At 50.1% G+C, this 13424-nt stretch overlaps 1 protein-coding gene across 2 annotated transcripts in view; it reads right to left on the minus strand.

Moving 5' to 3' along the window:
• The window catches only part of ROR2 (receptor tyrosine kinase like orphan receptor 2), a 193176-nt gene that overhangs the window by 148627 nt on the left and 31125 nt on the right, over positions 1-13424 (minus strand). The gene's annotated exons all lie outside the window — the stretch shown is intronic.

Here is a 13424-nt window from a genome sequence, read left to right on the forward strand (position 1 = left end):
CGGGAAAAAACAGGAAACAATACACACCACACATATACCAGGAAACCACATACAAAAACACACGTGTGCACACATACACATTACACGCATGCAGTGCACACTCACACGCATGCACAAACCAGGAAGAAGCGGATTAAGCCTATAAAAGGATAACATCTAGTGGCCTGTGACGGCAGCCTCGCCGGTTTAGCAAAACATTCCTCTGCAAGTACCCAGAGCCCCGAGGCATCCCAGCCTCGAACCCAGAGCCCCGCTCCACATGGAGATCGGCGTCACGTGTAACACACGTGGCTGTTGGGCCACAGACAGTTGGGGGGAGGGGGACTGGCCGCCGCACACATTATGGGCCTGGGCTCGGGTGAGGCGCAGAGGACACCCAGAGCCCGGGGGCGGGGGTCCAAGGCATTGGGGCCCCACCCTGCACGGTGCGCAGTCGGGACCCAGCGCCTGGAGCCCTGGCATCACACAGACGTGAAGACGACACAAAACCGAGTGGGCTCGGGCGGTGGCAGCAGCTAAGGGGGTCCCTGGGACAAGAGCATCCCCTAGAAGATGGTAAGCTGAACGGGCTGGCCGCAGAGCCCGGAGGTCTCTAGCAGGGAAGCCGGGGAGAGCACATCCAGTACCCCACTTCACCAGGGGTCTCCCCACTCAGTGCAGGTTGGGGCAGCCCCTGGCCAGGAAGCTCTGCAGGCCCTGAAATCTGCAATCTGGGGCCCAGTTTGCCCTAAGGGTAAGGTGAGGGGTGGGGGACGGGGGTAGGGGGGAAGCTTGGGTGGAGGGTGGAGGTTGGGGTGGAGGCAGGGAGTGAAAGCAGGGGGTAGGGTGGAGGCTGGGGTGGGATGGAGGCTGGGGTGGGATGGAGGCTGGGAGTAGGATGGAGGTTGGGAGGTGGAGGCTGGGGGTGAGGTGGAGGCTGGGGGTAGAGTAGAGGCTGGGATGCCAACACCCTCGTGGGGAGGGTGGGGACAGGGCCTGAGAAGGAGGCCAAGTGAGGAGACTGACAGCTCTACAGGAGCACAGACAATGGGTACACGTGACTTCAAACAGCCTCGGCCCTGGGGGCAACAGTGAGGAAGTTTCCAAAGCCCCCACTGGCTGGCTTGTTAGAGAAAACCTTTCAAAAGCGACCATGGGGGCTTGAGAAAGGCAGACAGGAGAGGGAAGGGGGCTCCCTAGGGTCACGCTGGGCGGTCCCAGGTGGCAGGAAGGGCGGCACTGGGGGGGGGGGTGTCCCTCATCTATGTCATAACACTTCAGCCTCAAATGTCCCCAAATTGTCACTACGACTACACCTACTTTGCTCCTCGATCCCGTGAAGACGGAGGAACGTAAGTCCCCTCGCGGAGGCAAAAAAGCTGGAAGTCAAGAACACACACCTGTTTCTCAGAAGGGAATCCATTATTAATTAAAGCACAACTAAGAAAAAGAACTCTTGGAATTAAGAATTAGCACACTGTTCAATCAGGTACTAGATTGTTAAATCCCTTTTCTGGGAAGATTAAAAAAAAAAAGAAAGAAAGCTAGAGGGTTTTCGTGAGAAGAGTCAGGAAGCTGCCCAGCAAGCTCCTTGGCCCACGGATCAGACGTTCGACGCTCATCCGAGATCTCCCCGATCCTTCTCTGTCATTCATGTACAGAATCAAAGACGGTCTCATCCATCGGTTTTACTCTACCCGCCTGCAGTGCAAACTGCACTAAGAGGAGGGGTCATGTGAGCTACACGCCATGAATACATAGAGTACGCGGTATACACAGAATGAGTTACACTGTATCCAGCTCCCCCACCAAATGCAAACCTGCTAACAGTTGCACATACCTGTGGGAAGTCATTAAACTTGTCACAACCAGGAAACAGAAACAGTTTACAAGTTGCTTCGCATGTAGCCAAACCAACAATGCTGTCACCCAGTTTATCTACCCTGCTCCCAATATAAAAATAAGCTCTAGGTTCCCACACAGGAGAGAAAGCTCTGGGTAATTTCAAATGCAGGCTTAGTACCTTACTCCTTCGGCAGAGGGTGAAAAAGAAAAGCACTCTGACGTTTCTAAACCTGAGACACGGGAGGAGCGCTGTTTCTTTGTCCACAGCTCCTGGGCAAACGGGGCCGTCTGTTCCTGAGCCAGGTGCTGGCCAGAGTTTGGGACTAGAGCACCAGGCCAAGAGTGCTAAGGGATCTTAAAGGAGGTCCTCCAAGAGGCTTCTCCCTCAAGTGACCCAACAACGCTTTCATCCACACAATGCGGTTGTCACACCCATTTTGCAGATGGAGAAACTGAGGCTCAGGGAGACAAAATGGTTCATAAAGGCTCCAGCCGGCTCAAGGTCCCAGCTCCCAGACGTACTGGAGCTTTCTCCTCCACAATGACCCGTGGCCTGAACAGGCTGGGATCTCTCCTCCAGAAACGTGAGCCAGCCTCCCGGGTACATCTCAAATGGCTGACCGACGTTCCACGAGCTCTGCGAAGAACTGAGAGACTGGGGCTCCCACCAAAACAGAGAGGAAGGGGGGAGAAGCAATCGTTCTCAAAGTTTTCCTCGTGTTTTCTTTATCTGATTCTTTCCTCCATGAGAGAAATCTCTCATTTCTAAGCCAGAGCAGAATGCTCAATTTTCTATGCTTCCTTATCACAAAATGGAGTAAGCCTCCCCCTCCCTCTCCGGCCCTTCCCTCTGGCTCCCCAGCAGCAGCTGTCCGGCCCACTTCCTCGCCACCTTCCCAATCTCAGCCCCGTGGGCCTGCGGCTGCCCCTACCAAAACCAGATCCCCCCACAAGCAGTCCCTGATGGGGAGCTGCTGCCGACGTTCACGCACTGGGGCCTCCAAACTGCCGTGTGGCCAGGGCACCCCCCCACCAACTCCAGACCCAGGGCGGAGCCGGCCCTCGCAGACACACCAGCCCACGGGTCACAAGAACACTGCTGAACTCGTGTTAATGTGAATCAGCTTCGTCAGCATGGGGTCAACATAGCAGCATCTTATCCGCACCAACCAACCAAATGACCGTGTAAAAACCATATAACCAAGAAAGAAATCTTGTCACGTGGTACAGCATGGAGGAACCTTGAAGACATGACACCAAGTGAAATAAGCCAGTCACAAAAAGACAAAGGCTGTGACATTCCACTTACAGGAGGAACCCAGAGTCACCAAATCCACAGAGACCGAAAGTAGCCTGCCTGGGGCTGGGGAGGGGAGTAGGGGGTTCACCTTCGATGGGGACAGGCTTTCATTTCTGCAAGAGGAAAGAACTCTGGAGAATGGGAAGGTACTTAGTGCCAACAAACCGTACACTGAAAAATGGTTGAAATGGTCGGTTTATGGCATATCTATTTTACCACAATTAAAAAAATAAGGAAAAAAACCCTACCTATTTAAAAATAACAAAATACAAAAAAAAAAAAAAATTCTCCCCTCAAGTGTGATTTCAAGGAAAAAGGGAAAGCGGGCCATGTGCAGATGGTGATGGGGATCTTCCGTGCCCCCCAGGAAGGGCAGCGGGCGGGCCTGACTCCAGCCCCCTGTGGAGGAGCCTGCGTGGACGCTGGGGCGGGGCGGGGGGGTCCCGGGCGCTTGCCGACACACTGTGGAAGCCCAGGGAAGCCTGGCAGCTGGGCTCCCTCCCCAGGAATGGGTTCCCCCACATTCTCCAGGTCCCAGAAGGCAGCACACTGCCCACCGCTTCGGGCGGCCGGGTCATCCTGGGCACAGCGAGAATGTTGGCAGCTCTGCAGACAGGGGGCTCACAGCAAATGCGGTCGGTTTCTCGAACAGGCTCACTTGGAGCTCATAAAAATCCCCGAGTCTTAGGTCTGCTAAAAAGTATACGGCAATAAAATACCCACGCTTGTTTTATGTACACAAAAGCACACTGCGATATTCTCAAAACAAAATCCGTTTGATTTCCAAAAACACAATCTGTTGAGGGCTGAAATGCTTGTGGAGACTGACTTTACATATTCAGAGGAACGAAATCAAGGGGAACCATCATCAGGCCAGGCTTCGCGGCCCCACGCGGTCGGAGTGGCAGCCTCGTGCAAAGCCCCGGTCTGAGTGAGCACCGGGGTAACAGCTGGGAATCCGGGCGAGGAGATTCCCCGAATCAGAACCTGGGAACCTCTCCCAGCTTCATTCCGTTGACCCAGGTACGCCCAGGAGTCGCCAGGGCCCAAGAATGCTCCTTCAGGTGGGTTCGGCCAGCAGTGAGGGGAGGGCACTCTCTTCCTCCAGGCCGCCTTCCAGGACTGGGCGGCAGGACCTGGGCCAAAGCCAGACGTGCCCTCACCCTGGAGCAAAGTCTCGGCCCTTCTGCTTCCCAGAGGGAGGACTGAGGCAGAGGCCTGGCAGGAGTCCAGGCACCGTGCCAGCCGCCTGGGGCTACCCTTAAGACGCGGGTGGGGGCCTCTTCCCTGCACTCGAGGGGCCACCAGCCCTACAGAAAGGCACAAGGGTGCCCTTCCAGGCCGACACTCTCCAGTCTCCAAAATCAGACACTCTGGCTCGTCACGATCCCCCAGGGGTCTTGGACGGCTGCTCGTTTCTAAGGCCACCTCTGGCTTCAGGGCGCCATGGTTCATCCAGAAGGAGAAATAAAACTGCTCATCACTCACGCCCGCTGCCTGGGACTGCTCCTAGCCCACAGCTGCATAACGTGTGCACGTGGATACGAGTGCACACACACACACGCGTGCGCATACACATGCACGTGTGCACACATGGGCACACACAGGCACCAAACAAAACTGGGTCAAGCCCCTGGCTCCACACAGTTGATGAGTGGAGGGGGCGGCGGGGCGGGGGCGGGCCAAACGCACACTCCAGAAGAGGATGTGGAAACGAGAGCCAATGTGAAGAAACTGGGGAGAAAGTCCAAGAACAAAGACAAGGAGCCCACCAGCATGCTGCTTTTTTTTGCTGTTTTTTTTTTTTGAACTAAGAGTGGAGACTTTCCTGGGAAATTCTAGATCCTAGCACGAGAATGTATATTAAAGGAAATGCAGAAAATTATAGACTACGTTTATATGCAACTCCGAATTGCTGGTTTTCAAAGAAACAATTATTAATGAAAAGGGAAAAACGCTGCTCATTTGAAGAGAATGCTAAAAAAAAAAAAAAAACAGTAATAACTGCTGAGCAGGCATAATAAAGTAAAACTCAGAAGGAGGCTTTTTAAACCACACCAAACCCGGAGGCGTGGCATTGGTCACTGTCCCAGCAGTGACCTCAGCTCTGGCTGCAGGAGGCGGTGACAGATTGGAGGCCAGCGTGCACAGAAGGCAGCCTCCCCCTGGGAGCCCTCCGGTGTGGCCTGGGGGACCAGGGTCAGGAGGGCATGTGTGCCCCCAGGCTGTAGGCGGCTCTCCCCAGGGAGGGCAGACTGACTTTTCAGTAGTTATCCAGGTGCCAACCTGGGACGTCAACAATGACAAGCTTCCAGTTTAGAAGGAAAATACTTCCCTGACTCACAGAACCAGACCTGTGCCTCGGAATCTTCGAGAAGTCCGCACATTTGGGGGAAAAGCAGCCGCGGAAGATGGCTCAGCAGTCTGCGCGACTACCAAACACTGACCGACCACGTGGCACGGTGCCACGAAAATCCCCGGGAGGCGATCCCTCGCGGGCAGGCTCCTGACCTCAGCTGGGGGTGCCCCTCAAGGATCTGCCCCCCCCCAGCCAGAGCAGCCGGCTAGTCCAACACGCCACAAAGTGAAAATCCCTTCGGCTTTGTTTATTTTATTGGGGTTCAGCTTTAAATCATGGTCACGTGGTCTCTGCATTATTAAATGGATTTTATCCAATTGTTTTCTTTTTTTACTGAAGTACAGTTCAGGTACAACACTATATTAGTTTCAGGTGTACAACACAGTTATTCTACACTTGCACACATTATGAAATGCTCACCCCCCCACTGGGGGTCATCAACCACCTATCACCCTACAAAGTTATTACAATATTATTGACCATATTCCCTATGCTGTACTTTTCATCCCTGTGACTTATTTAACTGTAAGCTTGTACTTCTTGATACCCTTTATTTATTTGGCCCAGCCCCCCACCCTTCCCCTCTGGCGACCACCGGTTGGTCCTCTGTATTTATGAGTCTGTTTCTGTTTTGTTTGTTCATTTGTTTTGTTTTTGCAGATTCCACATGTAAGTGAAAGCATATGCTATTTGTCTTTTTCTGATTATTTCACTTGGCATCATCCCCTCTAGGGCTCCCCATGTCGTCATGAATGGCAAAATCTCACCCCTTTTTATGGCTGAGTGGTATTCCTTGTATATACACCACGTCTCTCTCTCCCCGTTCATCTATCAATGCCTTTCATTGTGATTTAGGAAAGTCCTGGTTTGCAGTGATTGGGGGGAAACTGATTCCTTCTTTCCCTGACAGTCTGAGAAGCACAGAGTACCGCTGACAAAATGTCGAAGCTCCAGGGAGGCCGGGATGGCTCAGTGGGTTAAATGTCTTATTTCGGCTCAGGTCATGATCCCAGAGTCCTGGGATCAAGCCCGGAGTCGGGCTCCCTGCTCTGTGGGGTGTCTACTTCTCCCTCTTCCACTCCCCGTGCTTGTGCTCTCTCTCTCTCTGACAAATAAATAAAATCTTAAAAAAAAAAAAAAAACCATTCAGGTTCCAGATTTACTAAGTTTCCACCCAGCCCCATGCCTTCAGTTCTTCAGGCTTTTTTAACCGTGGGAAGCACATCTGGTAAAATGAGAGTCATCTTCACCCCTCCCAGGGTACCATCAGGTGGGACGAGGTCCATTCTCACCACTGTGCGGCCAGCCCCACATCGCCCCACATGGCCCTTTTCATCGTGCAAAACTGACACCATCGAGCTTGTCCACCTTTCTAGTCAAAGGGGCTGAAACACAGCAGCAAATGGAATCCCACATCCGTGAGAAACCTGCTTAATTATTTTCAAACCCTACCCAGGAAGTCACGAGAGACAAGCGCCCCACACTCTCAGGGGCCAGCACGCCTTCCTCCCAGCTGGGTGGGAGCAAGGTGGGGTTCTGCAGAATGAAAACCCAAAAAGTCAAGGGCTGGGAACGGCGATGTGAACACAAAGGGATCAAAATGAACTAATCAAGCCATCTTTCCGAGAAAAGCACACTCGGAGCAGCTCTCCCCAAGACCTGCTGGGCCAGCACCCCATGCATTTACACTCACCTTAATGTCTAAAGGGAGCCAGCTTTCAACCCAGCTCGATACAAGTATCCTCTCAGGACCTGTCAAGGGAGGTTTTCTCTTCGACACACACCCAAGAATGGAGTGGAATGAAAGCTGAGCCTTCCAGGACACGGAGCTGCAGTACGGGGTCGGCGTGCTGCCCCATCCCTGTGCTTGGGATGCTCGGGGGCATGGGACACCCACCCAGAGCAGGGGTCCAGTCCTCTGGGAAACAGATGGAGTGCGTGATCGAACTAACCTATACGGGAAAATCGCTTTCCTGGAGAATGCAAATACCATCCTGCAAAAACTCCACAAGGAAAAATTAAAAACAGGATGACACTACGACGTGGATATTCCACTTGGGGACCCTGAAAAGGACTGAACACTGGGTCTCAAAGAGACATGGGCCTGCCCACGTTCGCAGCAGCGTGATTCCCACGGGTCAAAAGGGGGAGGCAACCCCAGTGTCTGTGGGTAGAGGAAGGGATGAACAAAATGGAACACAAACGCAGTGGAACTTCAGTCTCAAGAAGGAGGGAAATCTCGGCACTTGCTCCAATGCGGATGAACTTTGAGGATGTTATGCTAAGTGCAATTAACGCGGCCCAAAAGGACAAATCCTGTATGATTCCATTTCCACGAAGGACAGAGAGTAGGCAAATTCACAGAGACACAAAGTGGCATGGTGGCTGCCGGGGACCAGGGACCGGGGACCGGGAGGGGATGGAAGTCAGCATTTAATGGATTCCACTGGGAAGACGAGAAAGTTCTGAGGATGGATCAATGCATTTAATGGATTCCACTGGGAAGACGAGAAAGTTCTGAGGATGGATCAATGCCACTCAAATCTTTAACTTAACTGTTTAACACCTTGAAGCGAATGGTTTAAAGGATGGGTTTTATGTTGCGTATCATTTATCACAATTAAAAATTTTTAAGTTTTTGTTTTGTTTTGTTTTAAACCAGGACAAGTTATGAAGGGTCTTCTGTGTGCCTGGGCATTTGGGATACAACGGGGAACCGAGTACAAGGTTCTGGAAACAGGGAGCTCCCCCCCCCCCCCCCACTTCAGGTTCATAAACCAGTAATTAAGCAGGTTCATGACCACAGACATGTGCCAAGTTATGTACCTAAGACCACGGATCCTAGATTTGGTAGAGATGCTTCTAAATGACACCAGTCATAAGCGTTGTCTTTTTGCCAGAACTTGGCCTCTTGTGATGAAGGGCAATCTCAGGGGGCTCCATCAACGTATGATCATGGGGGCCAAGTGAGGCAGGGGATGAGGATGAGGGGGGTCCCAAGGCTGCAGAAAGCAGATTCGAGCTCAGACAAAGGCCCATCCCGAACTGAAGCCAGCCACCCTCCTAAAAGGTCCTGTGCACTGGGGTGCACTGGGGGTGTCATGGAGGGAGGGAGATGAGACCAGCTCCCAGGAGCAACACCTGGGAAGGAAGGCGTTGACAAAAGAGGCGAGGCTACTCTCAGGTACTAAGGCTGCTTTTAGAAGCCACTTCTGAATTCCTGTAGCAGCCTGAGCACCTCATCGAGGCCCTTGTGAAAGTCACCCCCAAAGTGCCGGTGGAGGAGCAGCCTCTGCCCATATCAGCACAGCTGGGTGAGGCCGGGGACAGGTTCGGTAAGAGGGACAAGATAGAGGGGGAGTCTAAAATTAGCCTGGAAACAGACACTGCTGTGTTATCAATTGTGGGGGGTAGGGGTGAGGAGTGCTGGGCGTCCAGAGCAGTCCCTGGCTTTTGTCTTGGTCACCAGAGGAGTGGAGGGGACACTTTCCGTGCCTCGAAGGACAGGCTGGAAGACCCCAAAGGAGGCTGGAGATAAGTCCCCTTTGAGAGATGCAGCCCCTGAGGCACGAGGTCCGTGGCAGCAATGCTCTACGGGAAACATCTACCAAAACATCTCCCGCCCATGGGAACACGGAGTGTTTTATAAACAGAATCTCTAGATAGGGAAAATATAAGTTTTTAATGACTTTTGCACACAAGGAGCACAAACAGGTTTTACAGAGGTTATCTTAGCAAATGCCAATCTAGCACGTTCTGCAAGCCAAGCACAGTCCTAAGGGCTTTATAAATATGAACTCATTTAACCCCCAAGACGAGCACCCCGTGAGGTCTGCAGGTACCTGAACTTACCCCGTGGGAAGAGTGTTTACGTAGGAATCCAGAGCACACAGCTACCATGGGGGAAATAAACTATACTGGTCCCAAAGAAAGATGCTTCAAAGGAACTCAACATCCTTCCTCTGCTCCTTCAGAACTGATTATTAATTGATACGAATAACAAACAAAATTAATCTCGTGTTTAAAACATGATCCAGAATGAGCTCCACTGAGATTTTAAAAAAAACACTCCATAGAGCCAAAAGAAGCAGCACTAAGATTTCAAGTGGAAGGTGCCAACTAAGAAAGTGACTCAAAGCCCTAGAAATGCAAACCCTTATAATTTCATTATGAGACCCTATAAAGCTGACACCTTGGACAGTTGGACTCCGCCGACCGGGAGGGTAAGTTTCCTTTCCGTTACCCCAAATTAGCAAATCATGGCAGACCAGGCGGTTGCCGGCCTCCAGCCAACGCGAGGAATTTAAGAAGAAACCACAATGCTCCCCAAACCTCTTTAATTTACAGAGCACCAGGGTCCACGGGGCCTAATACAACACACCGCTCTGCCAAAAACAACCTATAGAATTTCTTTCGGATGAGAAAATGAAAACACTTTGCTAATTGCTTTTCCTCTCCGGCAACCTGTCTTGGAATCTAGGGGCCTAGGTGCACTTCTCCCACCACGGGAGAACAGGAGCCCAAGCTGCGCTCCCCTGACCCCCCGGGGTCCACACAGCCGCGTCCCCCCGCCAGGGGCCCAAGCAAGTGCATGCGAAGGGCACGCACGGGATGATCAGCGGGTTCTGTGGCCCGAGCAGGAAAGCTCCCCTTCCTATGGGAACCGGCAATGACCGTCAAAACCTTGACGGCCTCCTGGATGGCTTCCGCCTCTCACACTCACAGGATTCACCGTTCCTCCCATCTGGGGTCTCCCTTCCGCTCCAGCTGTGGATTTGGTCCCTGGGCAACCTTATTCTTTTCAAAGGAACAGAAATTCGGTGCTTGTTCTTCAAATCATCTGTTTTGTTGGTTGTTTTTTTTTTAACTTTATGATTCTCGTTATGTTTGACCTGTTGATTCAGCAGAAGAGAAAGTTAAACGGTGATGCCAGATGCTGGCAGGTGATGTGGGGAAGCTACAGACGGGAGGGCAACGGACGGCTCTACCAAACAACCACAACATCCCCATGCACGTTATTATTACTGCTATTAGCTGCACCCCGAGAACATGTTGAGGACCTACTGACTTCCCCTATGGGAATCTACCTTAAGAAATAGCTTCACGTGTGGTGATGAGCACTGGGTGTTATACGCCACTAAGGAATCGTTGAACACTACATCAGAAACTCATGATGTATGATATGTTGGCTCATTGAACATAAAAAAAAAAGAAAAACATAAAAAAAAAAAAAGAAATAGCTTCAAATACAGAGAGACAGTCCTATCCACAGAAATCTGGTTTTATATTTAACGCCTAAAATACATAACATTACTAAGAATATGGAATAATGGAAGCAACTTAAAATAGAACTAAAGAAAAATGTTTAAAAACACTATTATGGGGTCCCTGGGTGGCTCAGTCGGTTGAGCTCCTGACTCTTAATTTCGGCTCAGGTCATGATCTTGGGGTCTTGAGATTGAGCCCTGCGTCGGGCTCCATGCTCAGCAGGGAATCTGCTTGAGATTCTTTCCCTCCTCCTTCTCACCTCCCCCCCGCACTCTTCCCCCTGCTCACACTCTTTCTCTGTCTAAAACGAATAACTAAATAAAATCTTAACACTATTATGTATTCCCTATAAATAATATTTCTGTACAAAGAGCTAGGACAAAGCAAAGGATCCCACCACTGCGGACCCATCGACGCTGTCATCTGCTCATTTTAAAAACAGACAAAACTCGGCGCTCTAGTCACAGGCTCTCTTTGAAAGCAGACGTTCCAATGGCTAAAGGAAGAAGGGAAATAGAGAGGAAACAGAAGGCCACTGTAATCAAAAGCCACAGTAATTATTAAGTTGTTAAAATCAATGAACAAAAAAAGCATGAAGAGACACAGGATATTTACTTAGGCTCAAAGTATCTCCCCAAAAGATACGAACTAATCACGAAACAACAGAAACCGTACAGCAGAGAAAGGTGGCAGAGGCCACCCTCGCCAAGTGACCGGGCTAACGTCCCCAGCAAAGGGACACGTGGACGTCACACGCCTCCTGATATAATGCAGCATCGCTCCCGCTGTCTTCCCGCCAAAAGTACATCATCTGAATCTGAATCCACACGTAAGAAAACAGACAAGCCCGAATCGAGGAACGTTCCACACAATGGCCAGTGTCGAGGTCAAGAAAGACAAGGCAATCCTGAAGAACTGTCGCCGATTGGAAAAGAAGAAGGAAACGTGTGAATTCAGTGAAATGTGGGGATCCTGGATCGGATCCCAGACTGACAACAGACATTAGTGCGAAAACTGGCAAGATTCAAACACGGTCTGAAGTTCAGTGAACAGGATCACGCCAATGTCAATTTCCTAGTTCTGATAAACGTGTTGTTTTGATGGATGATGTTAACACTGGAGAAAGTTAGATGAAGGGTTTAGGGACTTGTACTGTTTTTGCAACTTTCTATCCGTCTAAAACCATCTCCAAGTAGAAAACGAGTGTGCATGTGAGTATATGTACAAGTCTGTGTGTATTCTCCTGCTGAGATGCAATTCTTCCAAGTCAAAGCATTGTATTTGAAAAAATGCGAAGGATAAATATTTCAGGAAAAATATTAAATCCATCAAACATGCAATAGGTGGAAATTAAGGATCTTCTTGGTTTATCAGTTATAACTGTATTCTTTAAGAAGTTTTTTAATGTAATATTTCTTTAATAGTCTATTTCCCACCTTCTATTAGAGTTTGTAGAGTCATTAGGCCTTTAGTTAACATTATCTTGAGAACAGGAAAAAATAGAAATCCTTATCACCCAATAGGCCAACAAAGAGTACAACGTGAAGCGTTTTAAAGAAAAAATTGACAATATTTATCGAAATGTAAAATGAAGACGAAAATCTATCATATGGGAATTTCTGATCTAAAGGCCTCGAGCACACTGGTAACAAGGACCATACTTGATAAAGTCTGAGCAGACTTTTATTTCTTAGAACGAATCACACTGAAGAGATGAAGTCTCCTTTCTCTCTACGAAAGGGTCCCAGCTCTGCCAGTCAATGAAAACAGCCTGGGATTGTACCACCTGGGAGAATTCAGAGCATCTCAGCTGCCTTCCAGAGACTCAACGGACAAAGCTGACCAAGGAGAAGACAGAATTATCAGCAGTTGCCCCAGGATCCACCACTAAGTAAAAATAAGACGTCAACTGAGGCAGCTAGCTGATGCTCGCTGGCAACGGGAAGGGGAAAATGAGCATCACCCACGGAAGGTTCTGAGTCACAGAGAGAGGCAGGGGATTCCACGCAGAATGACTATTTCAGGCAAACGCGGGACTCACTTCTTGCTCCACAGAAAATTCCCCCCAAGGGCATAAGCTCTGCTTCCCATGATCTCCTTATAACCCCAGATAGATTTCCTTTCCAAGCTATCCCCCAAAATCCCCTCCGCTCCAGCCAGTCGAGGCTCTCACCAGTCATGAAGTTGAAGAAATCTGATGTTCGTACATCTTCCGCATGGGGGATACCAAGTGCCACAGAGACAGAAGGTGGAATAGTGAGCGCCAGGGGCTGGGGGGTCGTGTTTAATGGAGACAGAATTTCACGTTTGCAAGATGTAAAGAGTTCTGGAGAAGGAGGATGGTGAAGATGGCCCAACGGTGTGGATGTACTTAATGCACTGAATAGTGCACTTAAAAATGGCTAAAATCAGGGCGCCTGGCGGGCTCAGTTGGTAAAGCATGTGACTCCTGATCTCCGAGTCTTGAGTTCAAGTAGATGAGGAGCCTACTTAGAAAAAATGGTTAAAATGGTGAATTAGTACATATGTAACCACAAATTTTTTTAATGTTTAAGAAAAAAAAAAAAAGCTTCCACAGAATAAGATTACATACTCCCTCTGGAGCTCCGAGCCAGGAGAGCGCTTCCTACCAAACTGCAAATACTCAGGCTGCTACTCGCCGAGGCCAAGGGG

The sequence above is a fragment of the Phoca vitulina genome, unplaced genomic scaffold, assembly GCF_004348235.1.
Source record: "Phoca vitulina isolate PV1807 unplaced genomic scaffold, GSC_HSeal_1.0 scaffold37, whole genome shotgun sequence".
Taxonomy (NCBI): Eukaryota; Metazoa; Chordata; class Mammalia; order Carnivora; family Phocidae; genus Phoca; species Phoca vitulina.